Source organism: Periplaneta americana, chromosome 10 (genome assembly GCF_040183065.1).
Source record: "Periplaneta americana isolate PAMFEO1 chromosome 10, P.americana_PAMFEO1_priV1, whole genome shotgun sequence".
Lineage (NCBI taxonomy): Eukaryota > Metazoa > Arthropoda > Insecta > Blattodea > Blattidae > Periplaneta > Periplaneta americana.
Window position 1 is genome coordinate 146,993,241 of NC_091126.1, and position 15,851 is coordinate 147,009,091.

At 34.5% G+C, this 15,851-nt stretch overlaps 1 long non-coding RNA gene across 1 annotated transcript in view; it reads right to left on the bottom strand.

Moving 5' to 3' along the window:
• Nucleotides 1-2,599: 2,599 nt before the first annotated feature.
• Nucleotides 2,600-15,851, bottom strand: part of LOC138708080 (uncharacterized) — a 63,027-nt gene continuing 49,775 nt past the window's right edge. Inside the window, exon 3 of the long non-coding RNA XR_011334567.1 lies at nucleotides 2,600-3,477. This is a non-coding gene — a long non-coding RNA (uncharacterized lncRNA). The remainder of the gene's footprint in view (nucleotides 3,478-15,851) is intronic.

Genomic DNA, 15,851 nt, shown 5'->3' on the forward strand with positions numbered 1-15,851 from the left:
ATGTTTGATCGATTTGCTTACAAATTTAACCACTGAGATGCTGAAAGAAAGTAGTAGTAGAAAAGATTTATTGAAGAAATGGCTTTCTGAAGAAAAATATTTTCTACTGATGCGAAAATCATGTTCTATGCAATATGTAACACACAGGTAAGTTTCAGTCATCTAATAACTTGACAATATCACTTCATTCGATTTTTTTCTTTTTACTTTCAGAAATTAATTTTGTTAATGGGAACTTGGGTATTTTCTTAGCAATTTATAATTCACTTGATTTGCTACAGTGTTGATTTAGTCAAGTTAGTTTTTCTGCTGCAGACGACATGTAAAAAAAATTTCTAACTCCAACAGCATAAAGGGCAGCCCAACACAGCAACAAAATAATTAAGAAAGAGTCAGGACCTTACCCCTAACGTGCTTCCAGGCTCTGGGTAAAAAAGAAATGAATTTTATAAAGATTTATTTGATGTTATGGTTGCTGTCAATTTGCCTTGGCTGTCCTTGAATAATAGTCTTTTTTTTTAATTTTCTAGAAAAAATACACCAACTGAAATATCCCTGCTGAATCAACACTCAAAAAGTGTTACCTTCAAGGTTTGTAAGAGTCAATAAGTTTAACTTTTTACTATTTCATCTTTACTTACTTACTTACTCATTTACTTCCTTACTTATGGCTTTTAAGAAACCCAGAGGTTCATTGCCACTCTCACATAAGCCCGCCATCGGTCCCTATCCTTAGCAAGATTAATCCAATCTCTATCATCATATCCCATCTCCCTCAAATCCATTTAATATCCTCCCATCTACGTCTCGGCCTCCCCAAAAGTCTTTTTCCCCTCAGGCCTCCCAACTAACACTCCATATACATTTCTGGATTCGCTCATACATGCTACATGCCCTGCCCATCTCAAACGTCTGGATTTAATGTTCCTAATTATGTCAGTTCTGCATTGTGTAACTTTCTCCATTCTCCTGTAACTTCATCCCGCTTAGTCCAAGGACTTGTCCAACACAAGTTATAAAGCGAGCATATTCCAGGGATCGAATCAAGTTCTACAGGATTATAAGTCCAATACTCTAGCCACTAGACCAGCATGGTGGTTGGTTAGAAAATTTTAAGAGCAATTATTCGACTTCAAATTTACGAATTTATGTTCAATATTTTTCATCTTTCATGTTTGATATATTCTTTGCAGGGATTTCAAAACAGTTCCATTGTTGTTTAACTTCTTGAACTTCCAACAGTTTCCAACATTACAATTATTTGGGACTGAATATAGACACAGTCAAAACTTAAAATTAGAAAAGGAACAGGAAAGCCAAATTGCTAAAAATGAAACAGGAGCATAATTTCAGAAACCAATGCAAGTACATCTTCAGTGTTGTGTGATACGACTTCTATTACAACTAATTACAACAGTGAAAGTGGCTTTAATGACAATAACAATCAGTGTCCATATAATGAATACTGTATAATGACAGTGGTACATGTGTAAATGAAAGAAGTAAAATTAGTGATGGTCAAGCTTTCTCAGCAATAAACGAAGTAAAGAGAAACTGTTTCACTAGTCAAGGGGCGAAACAAAAATTTGGGTGATTTCAGATGTAGCAAAAAGTTGAGGATGGTGATCACTGAAGATACTGTACTACATAATTATTGATATTTAAAGCTATATTTAATTTTACTGCTAAGCATCATTTCCTCTTTTTTTTTTTTTTTTTATTAATTTCATTTTTACATTCATTATTCTTTTTTTTGTGTTGTTTTTGTTTCGAATAAATTTTCGTAGATCATTATTTACGTTGAGAGGACAGCATTTCTTTTAATGGCCTGGGGTGGCAAAAATGTTAAATGCAGGCATACATGAAAATTATTATAATTAATTACCTTTGGAGCTGATGGCTGCAAATAAGTAGGATAAGCAGGAAAATCATTTGACACAGCATTCTCTCGTAATCTTGGGCCTCATTAATATGTGATTCTCTTGATCAGTGGTAAAATGTTCAGTGCAAATGAAACTATTATCCTTAGGTGTCCAAGTGTTTCTCTTTACAGCTTTCACCCATGATTATGCGTCAGGTCTTTAGGAAACCTTCAAAAAGACAAATACAACAGTCATGATAACCACGAAGGAGAAAATTACATAAAGAATGAACTACTATAATGAATAAACATGGTACTCAATTACCTGTCGAAAGCTATCACTGTCACTTCTATTAATTTGCATTTCTAATTTATTTTCAAACACTCCAGTTTGTGATCAACAAAAGCTTCTTCACTCACCACTTTATATGGTCTGATGGAAATGCCACCTGACTGGTACTAACAAACATGGCCACTGCTAGTGCACAAGAGTACCATGTTTTTTTTTTCTGATAAGGGTATCTCCATTGTTCTTTTAAATTTCTTGATTGTCCTTGCAGTCAATGAGAGCAATATTTGACGCAAAGAATATAGACTTATATCTCAAATGAACTTCAGTCAGCAGAGCAACTGGCTACAGACTGGAAGGTTCCAGGTTCAATCTCTAGTGATACTGGAATTTTTCTCTTTGCCAAAACTTCAAGAATGGCTCTGGAATCGACTCAGGATCCTGTAAAATTTGAATAGCAGGTCTTTACCAAGTGTAAGAGAGGATTTGAGCAACATGCTGACCACATAACCTCATTCTACATTTATGTCTTCTATATGCCTTCACAGTATCCAAGGAAAATATCTTCATCTTTTTATATTTCAAACCAAAACACTTTTATTCTGTAGTGTCATCAATGGATGGATGTATGTCCCACATCATAGCCATGTGGTTCAAAGTATCATGCCTTTAGCCTAGCAATACAGAATGATTGCTGGTTCGAGTTCTCTAAAGGGAAGGAAGTTTCTCATGAATTTTCGCCGAAGTTTATGGGACTGGTGCCCATGCAGCATCATGACGAAACAGGAGAGCTACAGTGAATAGCCAAATCCAGTTTCTAAAGCCAGCTATAATGTTTGGGGGTCTTTGTGTTATCCATATGTTAATTCTGTACAGGTTGGATGAACATTCATATCTGCTGAGGCATGTGGAAAACACTTTTATTCTGTAGTGTAATCAATGCATGGATGTATATTTCACACCATAGCCACGTGATTCAAAGTATCATGCCTTTAGACTAGCAATACAGAATAAGTGCTGGTTCGAGTCATCTAGAGGGAAGAAAGTTTCTCATGAATCTTCGCCCAAGTGTATGGGATTGGTGCTCATGCAGCATCATGACGAAACATGAGAGTTACAGTGAATACCAAATCCAGATTCTAAAGCCAGTTATAATGTTTGGGGAGCCTTCGTGTTATCCATATGTTAACCCCGTACAGGATGGATGGTTATTCACTACTGTTGAGGCATGTGGATGTGAAACCAGTAGTTGGCTGATGATTCTTGGCCCTCTAAGTGCTGTCACATCACGGATTTATTTGTTTTTAAATCAATGGATGCAAAATATCTGGGGAATGGATAAAACAAATTTTTAATTAACATAAAATTTAATCCTATTCTTACTGCATATTTAATTTCAAACCAGAGTTAAAATTATCCAAAGTACAGAGGGGAAAATATACAAATAAAACTTTACAAATTAAAATTATTTTAAAAACCAGATTTATCTCTTCAGACAGCTGTAAACTTTACACAGCTATGCAGGAAATGAAATTGGATGCTAAGAAATTAGTCTTATGATCGTGCATGCCCAAATGTTAAAACAGTACAAGGCACCAAAGATTATATCAAACTAATTACGGCTTTTACTAGCATATGTTACTCCCAACCAAACAGAATCAAATTCTGTTCACCGAGTAGTGTATTCTTTGCCCTTTCAACCTGTCAGTGAATTATGTGTAGGATATGCGAACAACAGTCAAGATAAATTTAAATAATATATTTTGTATTTTGTCAGACAAAAAATAACAAAATGACAACAAAAGCAAAACTAAAATTTTAAACTGAGACAGTATTGGTTAAATTAGGACACATGGTGAGCCTATATACATTGGATAGCAAATCAGTAAACACATACAGAGGGCTATTACATTAGGCATATTTCATAAATATGGAAATGTATTTCGACATTTGTGGATATGAATATGATGTTTAAGAGGTCATAAAATGTTGATCAATGAAGCACTCTCCATCCTAAAGGCTTATATTTATTTCATTACACCAGTCATCAAAGAAAATTTGAAAATTTTACAATGCGGGAGAACCTACTGAAGAGTCATTCTATGTCAAATCAACACAGTTTCCAATTAAAGTCTCCCTTGACCCCTCAGATTTTGATGAAACTTGTTATATCAAGTGTACTTACATAGGTATGAAAGATTTTTTTTGTCTTCCGTTCAAAAGTTACTAATTATTAATTATGCTGCGCGCTGAAGTAGTTAATTATTATTTTCTCTGGAACCAGATGAACACAGTCTTGGCAAAATCTCATTTTGAAGTGTTTTCGATGAGCTTCAATTTGATGTGTAATATGTCAGGGGATACAATACAAAAATTTTTCTTAAAACGAAATTTAAAAATTAAAATTTCTAAGAAAACAATATATTTTTTTTTAATATCTAAAATAAATCAGAAAACTGCTCCATACTATCATCTTACACCTCGCGAAGTTTCACTTTGGAATCATAATGAGATCAGGTAATGCAGTGAGTAAAAGTTGCACATGTAAGAAAAAAGTCAGCATAACCAATTTATCTTTTGATAATGCTAACTCAGGTCCATCGGTCTTCTGTTTGGTGCAGAAAGTCATTCATGACCTTAGTAATATTCTTCTATTTATCTTCAGGTAGAACATAAGCCAAACAAGTTCGCATGTAGGAACTCACTTTGCAAATTACATCAGTAGAAGTATCCAGAGTACATCAAGTGTTGAGAGTTAGTTAAAACAATGAGAAGGTCCTGATGGGTGAATAAATGTAACTTTCACTTCATTTTCACCTCCATTTCTCCCTAAAACAGCTCTGCCATCACCTACTAATTGCATATAGAAATTATATAACCAAAGTCTAACATATCTCCATGAGGGATAACTAGTTGATAAGGGGACAAAGAAAAACAACTTTTTTGTTCCACATCTTGAGGGAATGAAAACATGGAGCTTTTTGAGTTCCTGGAATTCCCATAATCTTACTGAATAGTATTGCCAGCTGTGGTTCATTTTCTATATACTCTTCTTGCGTAACATTTATATAAAGTCTGTGGTCTTGGAAAGTTCAAGCTTTGCCCATTCATGGAGTTGGAAAGGTGTCTTCATCTGATTTTGGTATGGCCTTTGCAGACTTGTCCTTCCTTCCTCCCTTTTAACTGTACTCTAAACCAGGATCATCAGCTCGGAGCATTTAGGATTCGGAGTAAGCTTGCTCGACGTGTGAAGGGGCAGGAGAAGCTTTCAGAGCAGTGAAGGGGAAAGTGGCGACATACGCAGTGAACTTCAGTTGAAATAACATTTCATGTGTATCCTACTCGGGAAAGTGTTTGCAATGAGGACGACACAAATAAGAATAGACATCAACGGCAATAGGCTTCAACCATTCGTGGGAAAAAGCCTATGCAATTACTGAATATAATACATGTTGAATCTTTCGTACACTACTTTTAACACTTGAATATAAATAATTGATTAAATGGCGATCTTACTCGTATTAATTATGTAAGCATGTGCGGCTTACAGCTGTTTTGGTGCTACTTGACACCATCCTCAGAGCCTACTAGATCTCGGCGCTATCTCAACTTCGCTGCCTGTTGTGTGGGTGCGTTCATGTGATGAAGAGTTGTGTCAAATAGTGTGTGTGTTCTGAAATTGATCTGTGTGTTGAGAATTTGATTAACACTAAAACACACCCTAATCAAATTCTCAACACATAGATCAATTTCAGAACACACACACACTATTTGATACAACTCTTCATCACACGAACGCACCCACACAACAGGCAGCAAAGTTGAGATAGCGCCGAGATCTAGTAGGCTCTGAGGATGGTGTCAAGTAGCACCGAAACAGCTGTAAGCCGCACATGCTTACATAATTAACACGAGTAAGATCGCCATTTAATCAATTATGAATATAATAAGACAAAATATATTGAATCTCGTTAAAATATTCAATTAACATACAGCGACATTAATAGACTTTTTTATGCTAACTAGTATGCAAAATACTTCGTCAGAAAGGGATAGCGATACTTGAAGAGTTTAAAAAGTAATGTTTGTAGACGTAAGTACATATTATATTATTATTTCACGATAAATACTTGATATGGCAAAAAAAAATACAAAAACGCAACTCACTGAAAAAATTAAAGCTCAGAAATTTTTTTCATTACAATTAGACGAATCTACAGACATCCTGAAGAACAGCATTTACTTACAAATGTACCATATATTGACTGTGATCAAAGTGACATAAAGGAAGAATCTTAAACGTTTCTGAATTACCTACGTACTTACACTACCAGCAATGAAATTTTCGAAGTTTTATAGTATAGTTTCATTGAAGAGCGAGGTCCAACAAAACTGACACCTGAGTTTAATTCTGTCTTGTCTCAATCTATTACAATGATTACTTATTTAAAAAATAGTGCTTCAAATACAAGATTGTTAAAATAATTGTGCGATAAAATGGGCTTCATTTATCAAAATCATCTTTCCCATTCGGAAGCTCGCTGGGTGTCCCGTAGTTAAGACAGAAGTTTTATATGATATTCCTATTGAATTTGGTATTCCCAAGAAACCAGTTTGATTAATTAAAATGTGTCTCAGTGAAACGTACAGCAAAGTCCATATAGGTCAGTTTGTGTCAGATACTTTTCCAATTCACTCCAGGCTAAAGCAAGGTGATGCACTATCACCTTTACTTTTTAACTTTGCTCTAGTCTAGAGTATGCCATTAGAAAAGTCCAGGATAACAGAGAGGGTGTTGAACTGAAAGGGTTACATCAGCTGCTTGTCTATGCAGATGACGTGAATATGTTAGGAGAAAACCCACAAACTATTACAGAACACACGGGAATTTTACTTGAAGCAAGTAAAGAAATAGGTTTGGAAGTAAATCCCGAAAAGACAAAGTATACGATTATGTCTCGTGGCCAGAATATTGTACGAAATGGAAATATAAAAATTGAAAATTTATCCTTCGAAGAGGTGGAAAAATTCAAATATCTTGGAGCAACAGTAACAAATATAAATGGCACTCGGGAGGAAATTAAATGCAGAATAAATATGGCAAATGCCTGTTATTATTTGGATGAGAAATTTTGTCATCCAGGCTGCTCTCAAAAAAGCTCAAAGTTAGAATTTAAAAAACAGTTATATTACTGGTTATGTATTGTTGTGAAACTTGGACTGTCACTTTGAGAGAGGAACAGAGTTTAAGGGTATTCGAGAATAAGGTGCTTAGGAAAATATTTGGGGCTAAGAGGGATGAAGTTACAGGAGAATGGAGAAAGTTACACAATGCAGAACTGCACGCATTGTATTCTTCACCTGACATAATTTGGAACATTAAATCAGACGTTTGAGATGGGCAGGGCATGTAGCATGTATGGGAGAATCCAGAAATGCATATAGTGTGTTAGTTGGGAGCCCGGAGGGAAAAAGATCTTTGGGGAGGCCGAGACGTAGATGGAAGGATAATATTAAAATGGATTTGAGGGAGGTGGGATATGATGGTAGAGACTGGATTAATCTTGCACAGGATAGGGACCGATGGTGGGCTTATGTGAGGGCAGCAATGAATCTTCGAGTTCCTTAAAAGCCATAAGTAAGTAGGTTAGTTAAATGTATACGCTTTAAAAAAATTGGAAAGTTATTTACGAGTAAATTTGTTGGGACCAGGCCCTGGTCTAAGAGAAAACGAATTTACTGGGCCACGGTCTGTCAAAGGTTGAGAACCACTGGGATAGACAGTCCAGTTGACATGCACATAACCCAAATTTTATAACATTCTCAATAGTATCAATCACATTACCTCAGGTTGCATTACATGCAAAAACCAAATTGAATATCCTGTTTGCAGAAATGGCACAAATGTGTAAACTACAATCTCAAGGTAATACCTAAATTAAAATATTTAACAAATTCTTACATTTCTTATTAAAGAAAGCAGCAGAAACTGGAGCAAATTTCCAATGTTCACATGTACTAATGCATAACTAAAAATGGCACATCATTATTTTCTTACACGAAGAAAGATTTTTGGCTTTCAAACAAAATGATCATCCTCAGATTCAACTGGAATAGAACAGACAAGATCCTTCATTGAGCCTCAGAAGGAAAAGAAAAAAAAGTGTTGTATGATCAAGTGATTGGTGAGTATACATTAAGTTCACCACATCTGATCCATCTGTCATAAAGTCTATAGTGCCATAACTAAGCTGTATCATATTTGGATAAAATGTACCACCTCTAGAAATTTGTTGGTTGCAATTTTCTGCACTTCGTATCTTAATTAAACTCAGCAAGACAGTGAAACCTGAAGGAGAAATTGTTAACTCATAAATGAAATGTACATGTGTGTGCTCAAATTAACATTACTTCATATAAAGCATTTTAATAACATTTCTCAATTTACATATTCCCCAGATAAATTAGTTTCAAATACAATACAAATTTGTGATGAATATGTAAGACATGTTGAATATTAACAACAATCACCTATTAAATTATTATCATTAATGGGTAGGGTGACCAGACATCCTCTTTTGTCTGGACATGTCCTCCTTTTTAGGCCTTTGTCTGAGGTCCGGGCAGATTTAAAAAAAATCAAGAAATATCTTCATTTTCGTAACTTGTAAGCCGGTTATTTTGAAATTATCTGATTTGAGGCCTTTTTCAACTTGCCTGTAGTGGGCAGCAGCATCGACAGAATATACTATTTGCCAATGATCATAATAACTCTCTTTGCTCCCCCTTGTTATGGTCGTTGCTCACAGATAGCTAGTATCTTGAGAGAACGAGGTGCGAATGTAAATCTAAAAAGATATCTTCAATGTCCACTTTATAAAAAATGAACAGGCATAGTCTCATAGAAACAAACACAGCATCGCTGAATTAAAAGCTTTCATATTCACAGACATCTCGTCTCACAGGCAAGTAATGGAGTTCGGCAACGGTTTACATTTAATGGTATAAACTACAAACAAATAACTAACGAATATTGTGCAATGTAGCATTTCTTATAGGTACTAGGAATCACACAGTTCAAAGAATTAGCAATAGATTACTACGAGCTTGGAAGAAATCTCGCATGTTTCACAGGCAATTGGCCTGTGTTTAAGGGTAAATCTTTCTCAGTTTTCTCTTCCCTAACCAAACCAACCCACCTTCATATCCAAATATATTTTCACTGCCATGAAACACTTTCAATCATCAACTGTACCGGTAATCGGCTATATGCAGATATAATTCAAACATCCAATTAATAGGAATTCAAAATTAAATTGTGTTTATATCTGTGTGATCATCAACTAAAAGCTGTCTGTAATATACAGATGTCTTTAAAAAAACAAGTCCTCATAGATTATTCATATTAACTGTGTAAACTATTTCTAGGAATTTGTGGATTTTCCTTGTCGGTCACTAGCTAAAATTGTTGATACAAGCCTTGTAATATTTTTAGTTCCTGCACTAGCATCGTGATCAAAGGCATTATGCCTGGACTCGTGTTATGGAATGAGCACTGGTTAGAGTCCTCATGGGGAGGAAATTGTCTCATGAAATTTTGGCAGCTAATCAGGTTAGCAAAATCTGGTTTCGAAAACCAGCTGTAAAGTCATTCCATGTCAAATCAACACACGGATTCCAACTGACATTCTAGGATTTTCATTAAAACTTGCTCTATCAAATGACCTTACATAATTATGAACGGAAATCACATTAAACATTTTTGTCTCTCTTTCGTTCAAAAGTTAGTAAATATTAATCTTAATATATAAAATTGAATGTGGGTATGTATATATATATATATACACGTATGTATGTGTGTATGTTCTCTATACAAATCTACATGCTTTGACCAATATGTGCCAAAGTTTGCACATTTAACCTTCATAACCAGGAGAAGAACATAGGCTACATTAAAATTGTGCAAATGGAAGTTAAATTAATTAAAATTATAAAAAATAAAAATAAATAGATCAAATCTTCATGTATAATATTAAAATACAAAATCTTCTACAGTCAATTGTTCTTTTATTATTGTCTGTTGTATTCAACATCGACTTTCACGAGGCCTTGGAAATTTTAACACGAAATTAAATTACATTGTTGTTACAGATCATGAAGGCTAAAACTAGATAATTCATGTAATAAGTATCTTCACACAGTCCAGGACCGTATTATGAATTCCTCGATGCAGTTTTGTAGATAGTGAGCAAACTGTTTTATACAACTGAATTCTAGAATTCTTTGAAACTACAAAAATTGCTACCACATAATTTACTTAATAATGAATAACCAATAGTACTATTGAGAAATACTGACCCACCAAAATTATGCACGGATAAGAATTGGTGTGAAAAACTCATACGAAACGTAATAGAATTGGCAATATTAACTGCAAAAATAAAAAGAGATGTTTTTATTCCAGTTTAATTAAAAATAGAAGCAGAAAGGAAAACCCGGGCAACGCCGGGTGCTTTCAGCTAGTTGTTTTATAAAAAATTGCTGCATCCTGAAATAATTACAGGTAATTATCATTTTTTCCAGAACCAGATGAGAGACAGACCTGGCAATATCTCATTTTAAAGCTCTTTTGATGTGGTTCAATTTGACGTGTTACTTGACAGGAATTATAATTTAATAAAAAATTTAAATTTGATTTTTGTCAGAAAACGGCATTTTCTTAATTTAAAAAAGTACTTCCTACTATCATCTTACACATCGCAAAGTTTCATTTTGGGATCATAATGGGAACAGGTGATATAAGGAGTACAAATTTCACATGTAAAGAGAAATAGGCAGTATATTCGACCTAGACTTTGAAGAAAGTCTAGCTTTAGACAAATCTGACTGCAGTTTTAAACAATATGACACTACTTAATATAAATTATATTTTAAGTACACGATAATTAAAATAATTAATTCAATTTACATGAAAAAACATTTCTTTTATCAGCTTACAAAAGAACATTAACATAGTGTTAGACTGATACGCTGAATGTGGTGATTGCTTCTAACTCAAGTCTATTGGTCTTCTGTGTAATGCAGGAAGTCTTTCATAACCTTAGGTATCATCATCTTTCAATCTTCAGGTTGAACATACGCCCAACAATTTGGTGTGTAGGAAATAGAACAGAATGTTTTATTTTCGCTGGCAGAGTTAAGGCAATAAGCCGTTCTCTTCCACTCAACCAGCCTTGATCAATACAATACATATTTAAATTACGAATATTTACACTACACTTAAAAGATTCTCCAGCAATATTCTTCAGTTGAGTTTTAACAACTAGTACACGTTTATTTAAATTTAGATAAATCTATAAGATAAAGTAATAATTTATGAGCTAATTTAATTCAATCAATTATAATTAAGTTGAGATAGCTAGTAAAATGATGAGAATTAACTTAATATAAGTTTACTAGAACTATGTTATAGGAAAAAAAAATATACATAATAATATAAATAATAGGGATTCACTGTGCAAGCTGCATCAATAAAACCATCTAAAGTACATCAGGTGTTGAGGCTAATCACAAGAATGAGAAGAAGGAATGTAACTTTCCCTTCATTATCTCCATTTTTCCTTAAAACATAGCTCAACCAGTGTCAGCCATTGTATATAAAAATTAAATAACCATTCAGTTCATCAAAGTCTAACAGTTCTCCTGAGGGATGACTACTGGATAAATAGCTGATGATGAGGCAAAGGAAAACTACTCAGCACAAACTTTTCTTCCAAACCATGAGGAAATGAAAGCATGGAGCTTTTGAGTTTATGGAATTGTCATAATCTTACTGAATTGTAATGCCAGCTGACATCTTGAGTAAAGTATGTGAAGTCCATGGCACAATTTACATTACATCGCAAGGCCGTTTGCTACTATATAATATATCAGATATAAATGTAGATATTTATTCAGATGTCTATTCAGTAGATTTTCCAGGTAAGTGAAAGTAAACTTTTATTCAATTGGAAATCAGTGATTGCTTATACTGATCAGTAATAACTAGTTAGACCACGGAACTTTTAGACTAAAAAAAATCTGAAAGTCTGCATGCAACTATGCAATAAAAACTGTTGAAATATGCGCTAAAAATTGAAATATATGCAGTAAAAAATACACTTTAGAGGTTTATTTGGTTTAACAATTGTCCACTTATTTCGCAGAAAGGTTATTCAGTTTTTAAAGCCCAAATTTAATGATGAAGTGAAGAAATTCTTTTTTGCAAAAGTCTCAGCTGCCCAATATAAAAATAAAGATAACTTCTTAAACTTTTGCTATCAAATAAATGATTGTGGACTTGAAGCAGAATGATACTTTTCAGATACAGTTCACGGTAAAGCCCGTGTAATGGGGTGAAGAGTACAGTTAAAAGGGAGACAGCAAGGACAAATCTTCAAAGGTCATACCAAAATCAAATCAAGAAACCTTTTCAACTCCATGAATGATGGACCAAATTTGAAATTTTCAATATCGTGGACTTCACATATTTACGCAAGAAAATTACATAGAAAATAAACGACAGCTGCCACTACAATTCGGTAAGATTATGGGAATTCCAGGAACTCAAAAGATCCATGCCTTCATTCCTTCATAGTGTGTAACAAAAGTTTAAGCTAAGATGTTTTCCTTTGCCTCATTATCAACTAGTATCCAGTCTTCCCTCTTGGAGAGATGTTAAGACTTTGATGAACTGAATGGTTACTGTATATAATTTCTATATACATTTGCAGATGCTGGTTTAACTATGTTTAAAGGAAAAATGGAGATGAAAGTTAAAGGAAAGTTACAGTTCTTCACCAATCAGAACCTTCTCATTCTTTTAACTAGTCCTCAATTCCTGATGTGCTCTGGATACTTTTACTGAAATTTGTAAAAGTGAATCCCTACACGCCAACTTTTTGAGCTTAAGTTTTACCTAAAGATGAAAAAAAGAATGCTAAGATCATGAAGCACTTACTGCACTACACAGAAAACCGAAAGACTTGAGTTAGCAGTACCCACCACCTTCAGCATATTAGTCAAATACTACATTAATGTTCAAGGGTAATCTAATAAAAGGAATGAATTCTTCTCGTAAACTGAATAAATTATTTTAATTATCATATATTTAAAATACGAGGAACAATCAGAATGTAATGTCAATTTTTGTTTTCCTCTTTTAATTCGTAAGAAAATTAATTGTAATTTACACAGCATAACAGCCACAACACTCACGATTAATTTGTCAGTTTTCAATAAAATCTCCGTTTTTTTTCAACAGTTTTTGTCCACCTTGAAATAAGAGCATGTATTCTAGTGCGGTAAAAATCATGATCCTTTTTCCTCACCCATTGGTGCAGAGAATTTTTCAGGTCTCTTAATCTTCAAAGTTATGTCGATGATGAGCCTCCTTTAGTGGACCGAACAGATGGAAGTCTGAGAGTGCTAGGTCAGTGCTGTATGGTGGATGAGGCAAGACTTCCCAACCAATTTTCGCAATCTCGCCAGTGGTGTACTGACTGGTGTGTAGTGTTGCATTGTCGTGCAAAGAAGAATATCTCCAATAGTTTTTGATGGGCGAACATGCTGAGGACATGCTTTAAGTTTCTTGGGGATTTTGACGTATTGGACAGAATTTACTGTGTTCCCCTGCTCCAAAAAATTAACCATAATCACATTCTTTGCATCCCAAATGAATGTCACTATAACTTTCCCTGTAGAATCCACAGATTTGAATTTTTTCTTCTTCAGTGACATTGTGTGATGCCATTCCAATGACTGCCTCTTGGATTCATGTTCGAAAAAACGAACCCAAGTCTCATCTCCAGTCAGAATTTTCGCCAAGAACTTTCTCCCCTCCACACTGAAGTGCTGTAACAGATCGAAGGCTATTGTTTTCCTTGCCTCTTTATTCTGGTCAGTCAACATTTTTGGTAACCAAAATTTTAGAGTAGCCCAATTTATCAATAATGCCTTTACTGATGGAGAGTATATGACACAATTCATCAGTTGTTACCCGGTGGTCATCATGAATGATCTCGTCGACTCGCTGGAAGTTGTGTGGAGTCATTGTAGTCACTGACTGGACACGGTGTTTCTCCTTCAGTTTCTGTACAGCAACAAACCCATCGTCTAACAGTGCTGACATCCACTGTTGCATCCCCATAAATCTTCTTCAGCCTTTCATGAATGTGAATGGGCGTTTCACCTTCTGTATTCAAGAATTCTATCACAGCACGCTGTCTTATATGTATGTCGATGTCAGCCATTTTCTAAACTGATGCAGTGCTGCCATCTTTTGACTTAGGAAGCTATTACTGCAGTGGACTGTAGAAGAAGGTTTGAGGAATAGCGCCAAATTCAAATTTTTCACATTACCTTCTGACCTACCTCATGTAATTTATATTAACTAGCATCATAGTGCAGGTAATAATTCAGCCAGATTTTTTTAAACCTAAGACTTTCATCAAAGGCCAGATCGGATATGCTGGCTATTTGTCCTTATATGTGAAAATAGTTCTTGTATCACTTGATTCCATTATGATCCCAAAATGCAACTTTTCGAGGTGTAAGATGACAGTATGAAGTAGTTTTGTCATTTTCTTCAAAATTTTAAAATACCATATTCTGAGCAATCTGGATTTTAAATTCTGATTTTTTTTAAATAATTTTTATATTGTAACCTCTGTCACCTTACACATCAAATTAAAGCCCATCAAAAAGGTTTTTAATTAAAGATTACCCATGTGTGCATTTCATCCAGTTCTGGCGGAAATGGTAATTAACTATTTCAGGACACAGAAATGTTTTATAAAATATATAAACGTTAATAATTAATAAGTTTTCAACGGAAGGCAAACAAACATTTTTTATATGATTTCCATTCATAACTATGTAAGGTCACTTGATATAGCAAGTTTCATCAAAATCTGAAAGGTCAAGGGAGATTTTAATTCGAAAGTGTGTTGATTTGACATGGAATGTCTATAATGACTGGGAGGATCATTGTGCTGACAACACAATAACTTCATACTAGTTGGATGATCGTTCACCTCTGCTGAGGAATGTGGATGTGACCATAATAATCTGCTGGTTTGCCCTGTTCCTTCATTGGCTGTCACGCCATGGATTACTTGTAATGTTAAACAGATCAGAAGTTCAAGTTTTCCAAATTTCACTCCCAATTTATTACCGCCATTTTACACAAGGAAGAAAATATATGATTTTGGAGTCTAACTGTAAGTCCTGATATCACTACCAAACACGGCACTAACGTAAAACGGGCTGACTTGATACGTTTTTTAAGTTCATGTTTCGGAACCGAAACATCAACCTAGAAAACGTATAAAGTTCCCCCAGCGTATCTATAGTCTCCCCGTTTTATATGCTGGGAGAATTGATATGTTTTATAGGTTGATGTTTCGTTTCGAAACATCAACCTACAAAACGTATCAAGTCACCCCATTTTACGGTACTGTAAAAGATCATCTCAAGCACCCAACTCTATTTCTTGTAGAACATTATTTGCTGGCAGCAGAAAATGTGTTCTAATCCTTTTTATTATTTTGCTTAACATTTCCACGTGTAAGTGCAATTCAAGTCAGGTGTCTTATCAACAGTAATCTCACTAGAGGTTTTGATTTATCTAGAGAAAATCAAAACTCGAGTGAGATTTAATTG